Source organism: Arachis hypogaea, chromosome 15, assembly GCF_003086295.3.
Source record: "Arachis hypogaea cultivar Tifrunner chromosome 15, arahy.Tifrunner.gnm2.J5K5, whole genome shotgun sequence".
NCBI lineage: Eukaryota > Viridiplantae > Streptophyta > Magnoliopsida > Fabales > Fabaceae > Arachis > Arachis hypogaea.
This window is the reverse complement of record NC_092050.1, coordinates 96,785,793-96,806,880: the sequence shown is the minus strand read 5'-3', so window position 1 is coordinate 96,806,880 and position 21,088 is coordinate 96,785,793. Positions and strand designations below refer to the sequence as shown.

The window sequence follows — 21,088 nt, the reverse complement described above, 5'->3', positions numbered from 1 at the left end:
TTTTGAATCCTGCTTTGTAAGTAGATATTTAAGAGCAGCATGGTCAGTGTATACAATCACTTTTGATCCTACTAAGTATGATCTAAACTTGTCAATGGCATAGACCACTGCAAGCAATTCCTTTTCTGTGGTTGTGTAATTTTTCTGGGCATCATTTAAAACACGGCTAGCATAATAAATAACATGCAGAAAGCTTCTGTAGAATCCTGCATGCCCCAGAAAGCTTCTGATTGCCTTGACATTGGTAGGTGGTGGTAATTTTTCAATTACCTCTATTTTAGCTTGATCCACCTCTATTCCCTTGTTTGAAATTTTATGCCCAAGGACAATCCCTTCAGTCACCATAAAGTGACATTTTTCGCAGTTTAAAACCAGGTTGGTCTCTTGGCATCTTTTCAAAACCAGTGTCAGGTGATCAAGACAGGAGCTGAATGAGTCTCCATATACTGAGAAGTCATCCATGAAGACTTCCAGAAAATTTTCCACCATATCAGAGAAAATAGAGAGCATGCATCTCTGAAAGGTTGCAGGTGCATTACACAGCCCAAATGGCATCCTTCTGTAAGCAAATACTCCAGATGGACATGTGAATACTGTTTTCTCTTGATCTTGGGGATCTACTGCAATTTGGTTGTAGCCTGAATAGCCATCCAAAAAGCAGTAATAATTATGACCTGCTAGTCTTTCTAGCATTTGGTATATGAATGGTAAAGGAAAATGATCCTTTCTGGTGGCTGTATTGAGCCTTCTGTAATCAATACATATGCGCCACCCTGTAACTGTTCTTGTAGGAACCAGTTCATTTTTTTCATTATGAACCACTGTCATGCCTCCCTTTTTAGGGACAACTTGAACAGGACTCACCCAGGGGCTATCAGAAATAGGATAAATAATCCTAGCCTCCAGTAATTTAGTAACCTCTTTCTGCACCACTTCCTTCATGGCTAGATTTAGCCGCCTCTGTGGTTGAACCACTGGCTTAGCATCATCCTCCAATAGGATTCTGTGCATGTATCTAGCTGGGCTTATGCCCCTAAGGTCACTTATGGACCACCCAAGAGCTGTCTTGTATGTCCTTAGCACTTGGATTAGTGCTTCCTCTTCCTGTGGATTTAAAGCAGAGCTTATGATCACTGGAAAAGTATCACCATCTCCCAGAAATACATATTTCAGGGATGGTGGTAATGGTTTGAGCTCGGGTTTAGGAGGTTTTTCCTCTCCCTGAGGAAATTTCAGAGGCTCTTTCAATTCCTCTGAATCCTCTAGATCAGGCGGAACATCTTTAAAAATGTATTCCAGCTCTGATTCGAGACTCTCAGCCATGTTGATCTCCTCCACCAGAGAGTCAATAAGATCAACTTTCATGCAGTCTTTTGGTGTGTCTGGATGCTGCATGGCATTGACAGCATTCAACTTAAACTCATCCTCATTGACTCTCAGGGTTATTTCCCCCTGTTGGACGTCAATGAGAGTTCGTCCAGTTGCAAGGAAAGGTCTTCCTAGAATGAGAGTAGCACTCTTGTGCTCCTCCATTTCCAGCACAACAAAGTCAGTGGGAAAGGCGAATGGCCCAACCCTGACAATCATGTCCTCAATCACGCCTGATGGGTATTTAATGGAGCCATCAACAAGTTGGAGACATATCCGGGTTATTTTAACTTCTTCAGTTAAACCAAGCTTTCTGATGGTGGATGCAGGTATTAGGTTGATGCTTGCCCCAAGATCACATAAGGCTGTCTTGGTGCAGTTACCCTCTAATATGCATGTATCAGAAAGCTTCCGGGATCTTTAAGCTTTTCAGGAAAGCTTTTCAGAATGACTGCACTGCATTCTTCAGTGAGGAGAACTCCTTCAGTTTCTCTCCAATCCTTCTTATGACTTAAGAATTCTTTCATGAACTTGGCATAAGAAGGTATTTGCTCAAGTGCCTCTGCAAACAGAATCTTTATTTCAAGAGTCCTGAGATAATCTGCAAAGCGAGCAAATTACTTATCCTGCTCTTCTTGGCGGAGTTTTTGAGGATAAGGTATCTTGGCTTTATATTCCTCAACCTTGGTTGCTGCAGGTTTATTTCCTACAGAAGTGGTTGAAGAAGCCTTTTTGGAGGGGTTGTCATCAGCACTTGTGTGTGTCTGATCCCTCACTGGCATTTGAGTGCAAGGGTTGGAAGCTGGAGTGACGTTAGATGCCAACTCCTCATCTGCTCCTGGCATCTGAACGCCAGAACTGTGCTTTCTTTGGGCATTCAACGCCAGTTCCTTGCTTGTTTCTGGCGTTGAACGCCAGTCCTGAGCATGGTTTGGGCGTTCAGCGCCAGTCTTCCACCCAATCTCTGGCGTTTTTGCGGCAGAATTATTTCTCTCTGGGCTCTTACTGTCCTCAGATGGATTTTGGGTAGTTTGCTCATTTCTTGGCTTTCTGCTACCTTGAGGTGGGGTATTTATTGTCTTCCCACTTCTTAATTGAACTGCTTGGCATTCTTCTGTTATTTACTTTGACAGCTGCTGCTTTGTTTGCTTTAATTGTACTTCCATATTTATATTAGCCATCCTTGTCTCTTGTAGTTTATCCTTGAATTCGGCTAACTGCTTTGTTAGAAAATTCAACTGCTGATTGAATTCAGCAGCTTGTTCTATAAGACTGAGTTCAACAGTTACTGTTTTAGCCTCTTCTTTCATGGAAGGGTCACTGCTTAGGTACAGATGTTGATTTCTGGCAACTGTATCAATGAGCTCTTGAGCTTCTTCAATTGTCTTTCTCATGTGGATAGATCCACCAGCTGAGTAATCTAGAGAGATCTGAGCTCTTTCTGTAAGCCCATAATAGAAGATGTCTAACTGAACCCACTCTGAAAACATTTTAGAGGGGCATTTTCTTAGCATCTCTCTGTATCTCTCCCAGGCATCATAAAGAGATTCATTATCTCTTTGTTTAAAGCCTTGGATGTCCAGCCTTAGCTGTGTCATCCGTTTTGGACGAAAGTATTGATTCAGGAATTTTTCTGTCAGCTGTTTCCATGTCTTTATGCTAGCCTTAGGTTGGTTATTTAACCACCTCTTAGCTTGGTCTTTTACAGCAAATGGAAACAGTAATAATCTGTAGATATCCTGATCTACTTCTTTATCATGTACTGTGTCAGCAAGTTGTAAAAACTGTGCCAGAAACTCTGTAGGTTCTTCCTGTGGAAGACCGAAATACTGGCAACTTTGCTGCACCATGATAATGAGCTGAGGATTCAACTCAAAGTTACTGACTCCAATGGAGGGTATACTGATACTACTCCTATATGAAGCAGTAGTGGGGTTAGCATATGACCCCAGAGTCCTTCTGGACTGTTCATTTCCACTTAGATCCATGATGGAGAAAGGGAGATGATGTAAATTAGAGAAAAAATATTTTTATTTATTATTTATTTCGAAAATAAAATAAATTAAAATAAAATAAATAAAAATGGGTGAAGATTTTCGAAAAATGGAGAGAGAAAAATAAAATGGTTAGGGAGTTTTGAAAAAGATATGATTTGAAAAAGATTTTAACTTTTGAAATAAAAATCTGAATTTTAAAAGTGAATTTCGAAAATTTGTTTTAAAATAGAGAGAAAATATATTTTTGAATTTAAAGAGGAAAGAGAAAAACAATAAGATAGCACAAGATTTAAAATTTTTAGATCTAATGCTCCTTGTTTTCGAAAATTTTGGAGGGAAAACACCAAGGAACACCAAACTTAAAAATTTTAAGATTAAGACACAAGGAAAACTCAAGAACACTTTGAAGACTCACAAGAACACAAGAACATGGAGAAAGAACACCAAATTTAAAATTTTTAGAAAACCAAAATAAAATTTTTGAAAACCAAAGAAAAATCAACAAGAAAACACCAAACTTAAAGTTTGGCACAAGATTTAATGTAAAAATTATTTTTGAAAAAGAATTTTAAAAAGAAGATACCCAATTACCAAGAACACAGACCAACGCTCTAGCCAATTGGGCAGTAAATGTAACACTTGTTTTGAAGAAGTATTTTTAATAACTAAGAATAAAAAATTTTTTGAAAAATAAAAAAAAGGATTTTAAAAAGAAAATTTTAACCAAAAACAATATTAGAAGACTCTAAACCAAAAAGAAAAAGTTTTCCTAATCTAAGCAACAAAATAAACTGTCAGTTGTCCAAACTCGAACAATCCTCGGCAACGGCGCCAAAAACTTGGTGCACGAAAATTACTTCACACTATGTAATTCCGCACAACTAACCAGCAAGTGCACTGGGTCGTCCAAGTAATACCTTACGTGAGTAAGGGTCGATCCAACGGAGATTGTTGGTTTGAAGCAAGCTATGGTTATCTTGCAACTCTTAGTGAGGATATTAATTTGTGGTTATCAATTGACTTGCAAATGAACAAGAGAGCATGAATTAAAGGTTACTTGTTATGCAGTAAATGAGAATATGTTGGAGTTTTGGAGATGCTTTGTCTTTTGAATTTCTGCTTTCTCCCTATCTTCTTCTTCACGCACGCACGTCCCTCCTATGGCAAGCTGTGTGTTGGTGGATCACCGTTGTCAATAGCTACCATCCTTTCTCTCAGTGAAAAGGGTCCAAATGCTCTGTCACCGCATGGCTAATCATCTGTAGGTTCTCGATCATACCAGAATAGGATTTGCTATCCTTTTGCGTCTGTCACTACGCCCAGCACTCGCGAGTTTGAAGCTCGTCACAGTCATCCACTACAAGAAAAATACCCATTCAGCCATACTTTTTTAAGCTACATTTGAAAAGCGTAGCCTATTCTAGGAATAGGCTACGCTTTTCTCCGTGTTTCCTTTTTATAAGAGAAAAGGATACACAAATGTGGCATCATTTAAAAAGCGTAGCCTTAGGTATTATAGAAATCACTTATAAAGCGTAGCCGTAGGTTTACATCTATAGGTTCACTTTTCGTATCAAAGGAGACGCTTTTAAAGGATAGCCTATTTGTTAAGTTTTAGGTTCTTTTTAAAAGTGATGCCTAATGTATCTAGAGCCAAAAACTTAACACTTAGTAAATTTTCTTCCTCATTTTCGTGAAAGCAAACCGATGACACTTAGTAAAATTTTTGCCATTCCCTCCAAATCTCACTCATCACCTCCAAAGCAGGTTCATCCACTTTCGTAAACCCTCTCACTCCAAAGCACCTTCATCACTCAGTCTCTTCATCACCTTCATCGCAAAGTAGAAACCCTGCTTGTCTCCAAAGTTCACCATCGTCGCCCCCAACTCACTCTCTTCACTCTCGCCATTGACCCTCTCACTCTCGGTCTCGCCATTGACCCTCTCACTCTCGCCAGTCCCTCTCACTCTCACTACAAGAAGAAACCCCCACTGACCGTCGCTCCTCTTCGCCATCGCTTGCACTGATCGTCGCTGTGCCGCCCTCACCATCGTCGCTGCGCTGCTCTCACCAACGTCATCTCCGTGCTTCTCATCATCGTCTTCGCTGTGCTCACATCATTGAATAGGTATGTATTGATTTCTATTTGGTTCTGAAATTGCAGAGGCTTAGGGTTCCTATTTTAGGGGTTTTAATTGGGGGTTTAAATATGTAAAATATGGGTTTGTGAACTGTAATTTGATAACATGCACGCTGTTGTTGATGAAGATGTGTGGTATTTTAGGGTTTGTGAACTGTGATTTAATATATAGTTTGTCTATTTTCTCTGTATTTTTGTTACTGAGACTGAATCCAAATGCAGTGGAGGGTTTTTGATTAAAAAGAGATCACTAGAAACTTACCTGCAATCTTCAGTTAAGAAGTTGAAAGTCTCAATTTTAGGTGTTTGAAACAAGACTAAGCTAGTTTTTAAGGAGCCCATTGTCTCTGCTGAACAGGAATAGAGAAAGAATCTGTGTTGGTTCAACATTCTATTAAGGAATGTCAAACAAAGAGAAGGGGTTGCACTCCCCGGAGAGAGATATTGAGAGCTATTTCAAAGAAAAATGATGAAATGATTAAATTAAGAACTAGCTTTGTCTCAAATTGGTTTAATGAGGTATGACAGCTACCAAACACATGAGTTGTGCATCCATTACTATTATTATGTCATTATTAGTAATATATAGTATATACCAATATCTTTTTTTAAGATGTAGTAACCTTTCATGCTTATTTTTCTTTTATATAGTTGACTTATTTTTTTCTTTGATATCATCATTGCCTTAAATATAATTTCATATGTTTGACCATTTCAGAAGAATGGTGTTGTGTTTTCTGTTCTGTTCTGATGTCTTACATTTTATTGTTGCAGGAGTGGCCAGAAGAAGTATATCCTCCTTATGCAAATGGGCCTGCTTATGTAATTTCCAGTGATATAGTTACTTTCATCTTATCTCAACATAAAGATAGGAAGCTAAGGGTTAGTTGCCTTAATATTCTTTTTACTTCTGAATTTTATAGTGATATAGTTACTTTCATCTTATCTCACAGTTTTGTATTCATCAGTCATCACTACTGCAACACTATATCCAATATTTCTCTTCTGTACATTTCTCATCCCTAACATCAGCAACCCACATTTTTAAACATTATTACTGCCAATCTGCTCATCCCTGTGATTGAGCAATTATTTGCCAGCCAGAAGAAAAATGGGACAAAATAGTCAATTTTGAGGTGTTGCATAACACGAGTCTTCAAAAAAGCATTGAACAATTAAATATACCACATGCTATATAAACCATGAAGGGTCATCGCTGACTAAACTCAAAATTAGTTAATGACTATAATACAGGTGAAAGGTTTAAGAATGGTGTTGGAAGAGAGACGGAAATTTTTATAGGTCAAGAATGGTGTTGGAAGAAGGTAGATGGTAGCTTGGTGTGGATGGTAAGGAGATGGGAACAAAAATGACTTTTAAATTTTTTTGGTCTTTATTTTTACCAAACAAGATTTTGACAATTTAGTATGTCTCTATCCCTAATGTCACCATCTCCGTCTCTGTATTTATGTCTCAGGACAATATCCAAATGGAGCCTTAGGCCCACTACCTTCTCAGATATAATTTATCATAATAAAAAATAAATAAATATAAATAGAAACCTGAGATCACATGCAGTTCAGTTTAGGATAACATATAGCCTATAACTCCAACATGCAGTATATATAGTTGGAGTGTAATTTATGCACTTTCAATGTCAGATTTTTAGAAAAACAAGTTTCACGTTATACAATTAGAAGTTTGGCTTGAGAGATTGGAAATCTATGCTTCACTGGTCTTTGTTACTTATTTCAATGTAGTCAAAGGTGTGCTTTGGCACTAGAGGCAAGTCAAGAAACAGTTCTGTGCCTCTAACATGTTGAGGCACACTAGGTTCAATGAAGCATGTTGCTAGCAGGGACGGATGCACTCTTCAGCTAGTGGGGGCAAGTGCCCCCAGTGAAATTTGAAAAAGTACTGAGTAGTTTTTAGTGTTATATCTTATTTGCCTCCACTACCTAATTAATTTTGACCCCACCTCCCAAATCCCTAACCCTTTCCTTTCTCCCCCTATTCCAATTTTCTTCCCCTGCTCCAGCCTCCACCCTCCAGAGCTACTACCGCCAGTACCACTACTCTGCATCTCCACCGGTGTCGCTGGCTTACTGTCACTGATGGTGTTGCGTCACTGCCCCCTGTTCAGCGTTTCTTTCGCCGTGACTGTAAATAAATCTCCTTTCATTGCCTTCTTCTTCTGCATGGCTCAGCTTCTGAATCTGCCTTCTTCGTCCGCGTCGCTGGCTGTGTGCCTGTGTGGTTCTGCCGCTGCCTTCGATATCTAGTTCTACCTTCTTCTTCAGTGTTTTACCGCCTCACTGGTTATCTGGTACTCACTTTGGTTCTACCTTCTTCTTCTGTGTTCCTCTTTTGTGTTCCTCTTCAGGGACTTCAATTCTTCTGGTTCTATCTTCTTCTTCTACGATCCGTCCCTCGGTCCCTGCTCTTCAGTCTTCAGCCTTTCACCTTCGTCTTGTAATCCTGCTGCGCTGGGCTTGGGCGCTGCACCGCTAATGTGTTCTGCCTCCTCCCCTCCTAGATTTAGCAATTCAGCACAGTGAAGCAATTGAATAAAGCAATACTAAAATTTTGAAATACTGAAAGTCTGTCTTCTTGGACTCTTGTCTCTTGGTACATTCATTTATGATTCACTGAAAGCCTGAAATACTGAATGTCTGAATCACTGATCTGCTTGCTTCATTGCTTATTTGCTTCATTGTTTAATAATTGCTTTAATTAGTTTGTTAATTTGGTTTTATTATTCTAATTGTTAATTATTTTTGTATATTGCCTTGTTTTTAAATTTGGAATTTAGGATATTATTATTGGATGTGGTTGAAAATTAATTTGAATGAGATATGCTTGTCATTTTTGTATTTATAATTTTATACTGGACTTTTAAATTTGTGTAAAATTTATACTACAATATCTAGGAATATCAATATGTATCATTTCTCCTTTTGTTCATGGTTGGTTTTTTTCATTAGCTTATTCATTGAGACTGAATCCAAATGCATGTTGAGGATTAATAATTTTCTTCGTCCAAAATTGTGTTTCCTTTTCAGGAGCAAAATTTGGTGGCTGCCATGAGCTTTAGATTGTTTTGATCACTCTCTCTCTGGCTCTTTGATCTCAACAGGAAACGCAGCGTTTGCTCAGTGAGGCAGGTAACTTCTCATTTCTTAGCTCCATTATTGTGGTTGCATGCATATTTGATATGAGACATTATATAGTATCTGAAATTAGATTGAGGATGTGGACAGACTTTGATATCAGACATTATATAGTAGTCACACTAAACCTTTTGGTTCAGTTTTTATTGTCTATTGTGAATGGATTTTGTTGTTTTGCCGTTATCTCTTGAATGATTTAATTGCTGCTGCTGCTGGGTCCCAAATCTGTTTGATTATATCAATTTAATTCTTGCTAAATGATGATTGTGCTGAATTTGTGGTTAAATGGTTGCATGGCAATTACAATTTTTTTGTCTGTAATTTTTACAGTTATTTTGGTTTAGTTGTTTGAGCTGGTAGCAGTGTTGTGCTAACTGTTAAGAATCATTTAATACATGGATTAATTCTGGAATCTCGATAAACAAACCTATAAACAAACCTTTTCATATTTGCTCAGGGGCTGTTATTTCCAACAAGGTATGGAAGTTAAGATGGAAATGAAGGTGGAAGATGCATATAGGAAGTCAATGGAGACAGTGTTGAATTGGATACAAGATACTGTAAATCTTAACAAGAGTCAAGTTTTCTGCACTTTAGGTTTGTAATTTGTTGCAACAATTGTTATGATTTATATTTTGCCTTCCAAGTTTTACATATATTTATCCAATAATGTATGAACAGAAGTGGAGATTGGAGAAGCGGTGGAAGTTGTCATTTGGAAACACTGCCAGAGCTTAACATGTCATTAGTGCCTAATGATAACTGGTCACAATTCAAAATAGGCAATTCATTGCTATCATCACATAAAAACAGCACTGAACTTGTCAAGTTGAAAATATTGAATATAACAGAGATGACATCTCAGAGAAAAGATGGACACTCATCAATCTACTATCTTGGTCCGAATGGCGGCACGGCGGCACTCCATCGGCAAGATTGCAGCCACTGGTGTCTGCCTGGTGTACCTGATACATGGAATGAGCTGCTTTATGCAATGTTCATGATACATGAAGGCTTCTCATAGCAAGGAACTTCAAAGAGTCATGGAAGCATTATATACAGCAATTCTTTTTTATTTGTCTTGGGCAACAAGGACTCGCAAATTGTTCTCAGCATTCTCAAAAAGACGCTAACACGTAGAATAGAATTATGTATTTATTTTTATTTTATAATATTCAATTCATTCAAATAAAAATGCAAAATTATTATACATGTAATAATTAATCATATTACTAAATATTAGGTTTTAGAAAAAAAATATTAGAATATATATATAGAAAATAAAAAAAAATAATGAGGGACCTAAGGCTACACTTATATACAGTAGCTATAGTATACAAAAAAAAAGGGATCTAGGGCTACGCTTATAAAAAGTAGCTATGGTATACAATTTCGCTACGCTTTACAAGTGATGCAGTAGCGTTGAAAAGCGTAGCCTATTTTGGAAAAATGAAAGCTGAAAAGCGTAGCCTTTGATCCTGGACAGCATCACTTGAAAAGCGTAGCCTATTCCCAAACGCCAAAAGCGTAGCCCTTGGTGCAGAAAAGCGTAGCCTTTGAGAATGGGCAACGGCTGAATAGGAATCACTCCAAAAAGCGTAGCCGTAGCCCAAAAAGCGTAGCCGTAGCCTAAGGCATCATTTTTTTCACTTTTAGCTACACTTTTCAAGTGTACCTGAATAGGTGTTTTTTTTGTAGTGATCTAATCCCAGAATCCTACTTGGAATACCACAGACAAGGTTTAGACTTTCCGGATTCTCAAGGATGCTGCCAATGAATTCTAGCTTATACCACGGAGATTCTGATTAAGGAATCTAAGAGATACTCATTCAATCTGATGTAGAACGGAGGTGGTTGTCAGACACACGTTCATGGATTGAGGAAGGTGATGAGTGTCACGGATCATCACCTTCTCTATAATTAAGTGCAAATGAATATCTTAGATAGGAACACGCATGTTTGAATGGAAAACAGAAATAGTTGCATTAATTCATCAAAACACAGCAGAGCTCCTTACCCCCAACAATGGAGTTTAGAGACTCATGCCGTCAGAGATTACAAAGTTCAGATCTAAAATATCATGAGATGCAAAATAAATCTCTAAAAGTTGTTTAAATACTAAACTAGTAACCTAGGTTTACAGAAAATGAGTAAACTATGATAGATAGTGCAGAAATCCACTTCTGGGGCCCATTTGGTGTGTGCTGGGGCTGAGACTAAAGCTTCTCACGTGCCTGGGCTGTTTTGGGTGTTCAACGCCAGGCTGTAACCTGTTTCTGGCGTTGAACTCCAACTTGTAACGTGTTTCTGGCGCTAGACGCCAGACTGCAACATGGAACTGGCGTTGAACGCCAGTTTATGTCGTCTATCCTTGAGCAAAGTATGGACTATTATATATTGCTGGAAAGCCCTGGATGTCTACTTTCCAACTAAATTGGAAGCGCGTCAATTGAACTCATGTAGCTCCAGAAATTCCATTCTGAGTGCAGAGAGGTCAGGATCCAACAGCATCAGCAGTCCTTTTTCAGCCTGAATAAGATTTTTGCTCAGCTCCCTCAATTTCAGCTAGAAAATACCTGAAATTACAGAAAAACACACAAACTCATAGTAAAGTCCAGAAATATAAATTTTTCCTAGAAACTAGTGAAAATAGACTAAAAACTAACTAAAACATACTAAAAACTATATGAAATTAACCCCAAAAAGCGTATAAAATATCCACTCATCAGCAACCAATTCTTGAATCCAAAGAAGTGAAGGTAACTAGCAAGAACACCAATTCTGTCCCTAATCCAGCAAGTAAGCTCAATCAAGCTTTTTACAAAAGGAATCTTGCTGAGGAAAGGCCAAGACAAGGGACACTAGCTGAATCTTTCCACCCTTTGAGGTCATTCCTCTGAACAAACTGGAAGAAGAGGAAGAAAGTGAAGAACAACATGTCAAGCTAATGACACTAAAAGAGCACTTGTTGGCAGGTAACCCAACCGTAGGTAACATTTCTTCTCTGCTTTGTTTTCTTTCTGTGCTTTGTTTACATTCAATGAATTGGCATATGGTTACATTCTAAGTTTGGTGTTGCCTTGCAACAAAATGTTTTCCATCTTCATGTATGATTGCATCAATTTTACATGGAAGTGTCACACTAAGATTCTAAGTTTGGTGTGCCACTTAATTTTCTATGCAAGTCATCCAGCAGCACCACTTGTTTGTATAATCACAATGCCTCTGCAATTTTATTTTTCTCTTATGATTTAACACTTTTCATGCTTTGGTTATTTTTCTGTTTTTTTTTTTTAAATGCTTTCCTCTAGTTTGCTTATTAATTGTCTTTGTTAGTACATCACCAAGAGATCCTTATTCATGATAGATTCTTGGCTTGGTGATTGTACTTAACAAATAACAGTTTCATTTGCTTAGTTTTAATTCAAATAAATTGACATATGATTGCATTCTATGTTTGGTGTTGCTATGCAACAAAATTTGGTTCCAATTCTTACAAGATACTTGCATTAATTCCAAGTGAAAGTGTCACACTAAGTTTGGTGTGCCACTTATCTTTTATGCAATGTATTGTGCACACCTTCTTATCTATGCAATCAAAATGTCTCTGTCTCTTATGCCTTGATTGTTATCTTTAATTTTGCTTGCTTAAAACACATGTGCTACTAACATTTCATTGTATAAGACATTTATGATCCATCTTAGCCCCATAGCCATTGTTCTAATTATTGCTTGAGGATGAACAAGCATTCTGAATTTGGCAAGGGAAAGGAAAGAATGGGAGGAAAATGACAACAATAGAGAAGATGAATTACAAGGTTGTAAAGTTCCTTTTCCTCTCCTTTGTTTCCAGCACTTTAAATTGCATGATTGTCTTTATGTTCTCTGTATGCATGTGTGGTATGAATGAGCATAGCCTGAATTATGATCTGTAACATGTTGCCATGCCATTATGACTACCAACTTGAGTTTTGTAAAGTTCAAATCAGTAAAGTATCATGATCATAAACAAACAAGGCATTAAAGAAGAACTTAGCATGTGCATACAAGTATTGGAAGGCTAGTATGATTAATTGTTGCTCAATTGTATTAGATTTTATTTAATTGAAGTTTTCATCTAGGACATTTTGTGAAATCTTTTGAAATCATGAAAACCCTGAAAAAGCAATTACAAATTAAAGCAAGAAAAGAAAAAGGGGAAGAATGAGAAAGCTGAAGGCTCTGAGTACCAATGACAATTGTCAAGTACTTGTGGTGTTTATGTATCAAGTAAAATGCTTGAAAACAAAACACTTAGAAGTCAAGGCTAGGCTCAAGTGCAAAAGCACTCCCTCAAAGCTCAAGGCTTTGAGCATCAATGATTAGAGAGTCAAGAAAAGAAACAAATGAGCTTAATGAAGTCCTCTAGTTAAATGCTTGTGGTGCTTATGTATCAAGTGGTAATACTTGCAAACAAAGCATTTAGAGTCGTAGCTTTGTTATCAACTCATGGGGCAAAGCACCTAAAAGGAGAAGCTAATAAGAAAATCAAAAGCTTGTTTCAAGGAAGAAATATAAGAAAAAGATTTCATAAATTGAGCTAGATAGAAGCATCAATCATTTACATTTCTTTTGTGATTGTAGCATGCTTAGAAAACTATCTTACCATAAACATTGAGTTGCTATTCTTCTTACCTTGGATTGTCAATCTCTATTGCATGATTCTTTTCTTGCTTGGGGACAAGCAATGTTTAAGTTTGGTGTTGTGATGACATGTCACCATGTCATGTTTTTCTATGCTTTTTCATACAAGAAATAGATAATTAGTGCTTAATTATTACATTCTTTTGTGCTTAAATGGTATATTTTCTTGATCTTTTGATTTTATAAATTTTGTAGGAAATAAGAAGAAAAAGAAGCAAAGAAGCACAAAATAAGCTAAAAAGAAAAAAAAAGCTTTGGGGCACACTTTGAAGTTGGAGCACACTTTGGAGCCTTAGGCCACGCTTTTAAATGCGTGGCCCATGACCAAATCAAGGAAGATTGACAATCAGCACAGCCACCCAGGAGCTCAACGTTTGCGCCAACGTTTGCATCAAACGTGAGGTCAAACATTGGCTAAGGAATACCTTGGGAAATGTTGCTCCCATAGCCTGAAGGGGTATACTTCCAACAAGAATAACTTGAGCTACAGAGCTCCAAATGAAGTGATTCAAAATGCAATGGAAAGTAGGGATTTAGAGCTTTCCAAGCATATATGGCGCTACATAGTGGACACTCAAATTGAGGGAGAAAACTGCCCCGAAAAATGCATAAACGAACATGGCACCAACCTGTAGTAAGGCCAGCTGACCTCTGCATCTTTGACGAAGTATAACTCGAGCTGTGGAGCTCCAAATAATGCGCTTCCAACAGAATTGGAAAGTAGACATTCAAGGATTTCCAACAATATATAATAGTATGGGATGGACAGCACGTTTGAGCTTCTGAATCTGGCAATGTTCTCAACGTTTGCGCTAACGTTTGCCTCAAACGTGAGGTCAAACGTTGGCTTAAAAGAAGCACCTGGGAGGACTCAACGTTTGTGCCAACGTTTGCCTCAAACGTGAGGTCAAAAGTTGGCTTAAAGGAATACCCTGGAGGACTCAACATTTGCGCCAACGTTTGCCTCAAACGTGAGGTCAAACATTGGCTTAATAATATACCCTGGAGGACTCAACGTTTGCGTCAACGTTTGCCTTAAACGTGAGGTCAAACGTTGGCTGAAAATTACCTTGGGGAGAATCACGTTTGAGGTTAGTTTCATGCATTTTTTTAGGAAATAAGCTACTTTTGGGTAGATATTCACCTATGCCTTGATTCAAGCATACATTGTGCATTTTACATAATTTCATGAGGATTTTGCATAAGTTTAGTGACAAATATTATGTTGCATTACTCATGACTTGGACTAGAGCTTTGATGCACTTTATTGCTTGATTTCAGGACCAAAAGGAAGCAAGAAAAGGGGAGGTAACTTGCAAGGTTAATGAGAAAAGTGATTGCCAATAACACTCTCAAAAAGCCATCAATGCCCACGTTAGAGAGTCACATTAACTAAGTTAACGTGAACTCTAACGTGGAGAAGAGAAGTTGAGCCAACGTTAGTGACACTTAACATTGTCACTAACGTTGGCAATTACTCATAAGTGGCCACGTTAGAAGCCACGTTAACCTAGTTAACGTGGCCTCTAACGTTAAGGGGGGAAGAGAAGCCAACGTTAGTAACACTCAACATTGTCACTAACGTTGGCCTATGGTGCAAAGTACCACGTTAACTCCCATGTTAACTTGGTTAACGTGGGAACTAACGTAAAGGATGAAGAGTTGTCGACAACGTTAGTGATACTCAACATTGTCACTAACGTTGAAGCAACCACACAACCCCCAAGAGTCACGTTAACTTCCACGTTAACTTGGTTAACGTGGAAGCTAACGATGAGGAATGAAGGATGAGCCAACGTTAGTGACATTCAACATTGTCACTAACGTTGGGATGGCTAAAGATGGCCACGTTAGAAGCCACGTTAACCTAGTTAACGTGGACTCTAACGTGAGACCTAGGAGCACATTGGAACGTTAGTGACAATGTTGAATGTCACTAACGTTCTCGAAGGATGGCAAGGGCCACGTTAGAAGCCACGTTAACCTGGTTAACGTGGGCTTTAACGTGAAGCAAGAAGGGGCACACTGGAACGTTAGTGACAATGTTGAGTGTCACTAACGTTCTCGAAGGTTAACAAGGCAACGTTAAAAGCCACGTTAACCTAGTTAACGTGGGTTTTAACATGAGGCAAAGGGGTGCATTGGAACGTTAGTGACAATGTTAAGTGTCACTAACGTTCTCGAACTTATATTCTCACTAAATATTAACACCCCTAACGTCCTGAACTAAAGTCTCCGCCCACTTCGCACTCTCTCTCTGCAAGTAAAGCCAAGCCCAAATAAAGAAAGGAACTGCTTCAAACTCAAGATCCAAAGGCCCAAAACTTGAAGAATCACACTAGAAGCTGAGAAGAGTAGTATATATAGGAGTAGCTTTGAATTGAGAAGAAATTTTGGAGGCTGGGAAAAAGAGAACTACTCTCTGTATTTTACTTTCTTTGCAATTTCTAGTTTTATGATGTATTCTCCATCTTTGTTTTCATTTTCAAGAGCTATGAACAACTAAACCCCTTTTACTGGGTTAGGGAGCTCTGTTGTAATTTGATGGATCAATACTAATTTTCATTATTCTTCTTCTATCTTCCCTCTTGATTTTACTTGAAAGCTTTCGATCTTCATCCAATTGAGTAGTTATCTTGGAAGAGAAGCTATTCAAACTTGGATCTCTTTTGAACCTTGAAAGATGAATGAAGAGATCAAGCTAGAAATGCTTTTTCATGCTGGACCAAATTGGGTTTGGATGGGTATGTGACTATAACCCTCTCAATACTTGATCTGGGAAATGCATGTGGTATAATCAGTGACCATATTTCATCTCTTCTCTTGAGCAATTGACCAAGGAATTGGCTATTGATCAAGATTTGAGAGATTGAATTGCAAGAAATTGTAATTCAATCACTTAAGATTGCCAAGGAGATCAATGAGTGCATTGATTGAGGAAGAGATGAAAATGAACTTGATCCGGAGAATTGCAACATCTCTTAAGCCCAATGAACTCCCATCTCTGATCTTACCCATTCTCTTTAATTTCTGCCATTTACTTTTATGAGCAAATCCCCCATTCCCATTTACAATTCTGCAATTTATTTTCAGTCATTTACTTCCAGTCCTTTAATTCTAGCATTTAATTTTCTGTTATTTACATTTCCGCCATTTTATTTTCTGCAACTCTCAACCCAAATTCTGGATTCACTCAACTAGAACATTCTTCTAATTAAAGTTGCTTGATCAATCAATCCCTGTGGGATTCGACCTCACTCTATTGTGAGTTTTTACTTGACGACAAATTCGGTACACTTGCCGAAGGGAGATTTGTTGTGAGACAAGTTTTTCGTGCATCAAGTTTATGGCGCCGTTGCCGAGGATTGATTGTGCATCAACAATGATTAAATTGGAAGATCACTAGATTGAGCATTTTTATTTTGTGAATTTCATTTTTCTGTTTGAGTGATTTACTTTTTGTGTTAGTTAAACTTCTTCCCTTCCCCCTCTACTCTTTTGTTTTTCTTTGTTATTTTCAATTCTGTTTGCTAACCCACTAACTATTTGATATATTGCATCACCCACAACTAACAGTAATTCTGACACAAATACTGTCTACATCTATTTTCTTTGCTTGTACTTGTTGGTTGTATGACAGGGAGAAGAAGCGGGACTTCAACTTCCTTTGATTCTGAACATGAGAGAACCTTCCTTAGACTAAGGAGGAAGGCAAAAGAAAAACGTGTAGTTGGTGCTGAAGAAGAGGAGGACCACTTTGAGGAATACTTTGAACCAAACATGGAAGAAAACATGGAAAATCATCATGAAGAAGAGACTCACAACCATGGCAGAGGAGGTGGAGCAAATCATGCTGGGGAGGATAAAAGAGTTTTGGGCTCTTACATCAATCCAAACCCAGGCAATTGTGGAAGTAGCATCCAAAAGCCAACAATCCATGCCAACAACTTTGAACTGAAACCACAGCTCATCACCCTTGTTCAGAACAACTGTTCGTTTGGAGGAGGTGTTCAAGAAGACCCCAATCAACATTTGACCACCTTCCTGAGAATATGTGACACAGTGAAATCTAATGGTGTTCATCCTGATGCCTATAGACTGCTCTTATTTCCTTTCTCACTCAGGGACAAGACAGCCAAGTGGCTGGAATCTTTCCCAAGGGAGAGCTTGACAACTTGGGAGGATGTGGTGAACAAATTCTTAGCAAGATTTTACCCTCCTCAACGAATCAATAGGCTGAGAGCTGAGGTTCAAACTTTCAGGCAACAAGATGGTGAGACTCTGTATGAAGCATGGGAGAGGTTCAAGGACTTAACAAGGAGGTGTCCACCTGACATGTTCAACGAATGGGTGCAGCTGCACATTTTCTATGAAGGGCTATCCTATGAGTCAAAGAAGGTCGTGGACCATTCATCTGGAGGATCCTTGAACAAGAAGAAGACCATTGAGGAAGCCATAGATGTTATTGAAACAGTAGCAGAAAACGACTACTTCTATGCTTCCAAAAGAGGGAACACAAGAGGAGTGATGGTGCTAAACAATGTAGATGCTCTGTTGGCCCAAAACAAGCTCATTACCCAGCAGCTGGCTGACCTCACCAAGAAGATGGAGAGAAACCAAGTAGCAGCAATCTCATCTTCATCAACAATCCAAGAAGGAGTGAATGAAGAAGCAGAGGGGAGTCAGGAGCAAGCCAACTACATTGGGAATTCACCAAGGAAAAACTATGATCCATACTCCAAGACTTACAACCCTGGATGGATAAACCACCCAAACTTTGGGTGGAGAAGTGAGCAAGATCAAAACCAAGACCAGAGACGTTACAACTCCAACAACAATGCAGCTCACCAGCAATTCACCCAGAGGACATCTCAACACCCCCACAACAACACTTCTCCACACACTTATCAAAACCAAAACAGCACATCTGCTCCAAATCACTCATCAATTGATGACAAGCTCTCTAAGATTGAAGCCTTACTTGAAGGAATATGCCAAGAGATTCCAGAAAATAAGGTGTTCAAAGAGGAGGTGCGAGCCAATATTAAGAATCAGGGAGAGACCATTAGGAAGCTGGAATTCCAGGTGGGATATTTAGCTGAGAAGATTCCCAAAATTACTGATAGCTTCCCAAGTGACACGGAGAAGAACCCCAAAGGAGAAGCAAAGAAAGTAAGATGGGAAGATTGCAAAATGGTCACTACGAGTGATCAAGAGACTGAAGACAAGCAAGGCAAACTTTGCAAACAACCTGAAGACAACTCAACAAAGGAGGAGGATAGAAATCACCAAGGACCAAAAATTTCACAACAAGAGTTGCTGAAGCTCTATGCTCCCTTCCCTCAACTACTCAATGGTGCTGTGGGAAAGAGAATATACTCAAGGTTTCTAGACTTGTTTGCATCTCTGCATGTAAACATACCATTCATCAAGGCAATTCAACAAATGCCTGCATTCATCAAGTATATGAAGGAACTTCTTCCCAGGAAAAGCTCACTCAAAGGAGGCCAGACTATAGTGATGAACAAGGAATGTAGGGCCCTTATTCAACCTGAGCTGCCTACGAAAAGAAGAGACCCAGGGAGTTTTCACATCCCTTGTGCCATAGGTGAAACTATGTTCGATAGAGCACTATGTGATTTGAGGGCCAGCATCAACTTACTGCCTTTATCCCTGGTGAAGAGGCTGTAGATTAATGAGATAATGCCCACAGATGTAATCATCAAACTGGCTGACAAAACTCAAAAGCAAGCAATAGGAGTGGTGGAAAATGTGTTGCTAAAGGTTGGGAAGTACTTTCTCCCAACAGACTTTGTCATTCTGGACATGGAAGAGAGTCACACTCACCCAATCATATTGGGAAGACCATTCCTAGCTACGGCCAGAGCACTTATCGATGTAGAGAAAGGGGAGCTAATATTGAGAATCCATGATGAACGACTCAGCTTCAATGTCTTCAAACTCTCACAAGAAACAGATCAAGAGGACAAAGAACTAAGCACAAACGATAAGGAGACACTGAAGGAGGAGACAAGCACTGAAGCACAGCCAGTTCATTCTGAAACCCCCTCAATTGATAAACAAGGAAAACAGCAATTGCCACAGCTCAAAGAAAAGTTGGAGGAACCCAAACCTCTAGAGGCAGGTGAAGACAGCATCACAACTCCTTGGAGAAAAGAGGTCTCCAAGGGGAAGGCAACCTCAAAAGAAACAAAGAAGAAGGTACCAAGGAGATGGAGGAACAAGAAGATCCCTACGGAAGATTTCTCTCCAGGGGATAGAGTTGTCTCAGCTTACTTCCCAGATATTCCCCCTAATCTCCCTACTGTACCATCTCAGTTACCTATGGTCTTCACTATCAACAGAGTTCTTTCCCTGGAACATGTGGAGATCATTGATCCAACCAATGGATACAAGTCCACAGCAAGAGGGGAGGACTTTAAGCACTACCAACCACCCTGATGAAGGAAAAACGTCAAGCTAGTGACGCTAAAGAAGCACTTCATGGGAGGCAACCCATGTTTTATATGTTTTTAAAATAATGAATAAATCAATGTTTATGAATTTCAACCCAAACTTGACAAACATTTGGTGAAATCTTTATCATGCAGTATATAGTGAAGAACAAGTTTGGTGTTCAAAGCAAACTAAGATGCATGCTAGTCTTGGGAGCTTTGAACAAAACTTTTCATCACATTGCTTCAAACTAAGTTTGGTGTCACCCCATGGTGCCACCAAAATGCATATAAGGACCCACCAATAGTTAGTTAGTTAGTTGGAATTCATAAATAAACAATCAAATCCTTTCTTCCCTTGTATTCTAGCCGTAGAGTTTGAATTTTTTTATGATATTAATTTTCTTATTTTAAACCTTTATAGGAAAGGAAAAGGAGCATAAAAAGGGATAGATTGGACAACCAAACAAAGAAGGTTCGGACACCACAAGAGGAGGGGTTACACACTTGTTCTAAAGAGGGAATACATTGGAAAATGTTGCCATGCAACATTGAAAAAATGGAGCCCCTAGAAGACCGAGCAATCCCCATCATAAAGTGATGATCCTTGTCTTCTAGCCATGCATAACCCTAACCGTCCATCAAGTGACCACTTCATCAATCTACACCCTCCATTCTCTCACAACCTCTTTATATAAACGACCCTTGTCTGTACCACCCTTCATTGTCATCACACACCCTTCACCATTCTTCATTTCGGTACAATACACCCCCTATCTGATTATAAACGTTCCTCCTCTCACTCTCTTCATTGCCATAAAACCCTAAACAACCAAAAGTCTCCACAACCTTACCACCTTCACATATTAATCATCATTCATGGCATCTTCAAGTTCTAAAAGAAGGGAGGGAAAGGAACCCATGGAAGAACACCCATATGATGAGAAGAGATTTAGAAGCTTGCATCATGCAATGCAATACGGGTGGATGGTTGATAAGGAAATCATCTATGAGCTGGGGTTTCAAGTTAAGAAGACTGAATGCCCCGAAATCACAGAGAAGGTAGAAAGGAGAAGATGGGAGCTCTTCACTGACCCGGTCAGTAAGGTGAATGCAAATCTCATAAGAGAATTTTATGCAAATGCAGTCAGATATGATAAGAAAGATGAGTCATATACAAGCTTTGTGAGAGGAACAATGGTGGATTTTGGTCCCATGAGTGTAATGAGGGCATTGAAGCTACGGTCTATACCGTTTGAAGAAGAAAGTTACCA

General features: G+C 38.8%; 1 non-coding gene across 1 annotated transcript; it reads right to left on the bottom strand.

Annotated features, from left to right (window-relative positions):
• Positions 1-17,592: 17,592 nt before the first annotated feature.
• Positions 17,593-17,696, bottom strand: LOC112752206 (small nucleolar RNA R71). Its single transcript, XR_003176651.1, has one exon. It is a non-coding gene; the product is annotated as a small nucleolar RNA R71 (small nucleolar RNA).
• Positions 17,697-21,088: the final 3,392 nt, after the last annotated feature.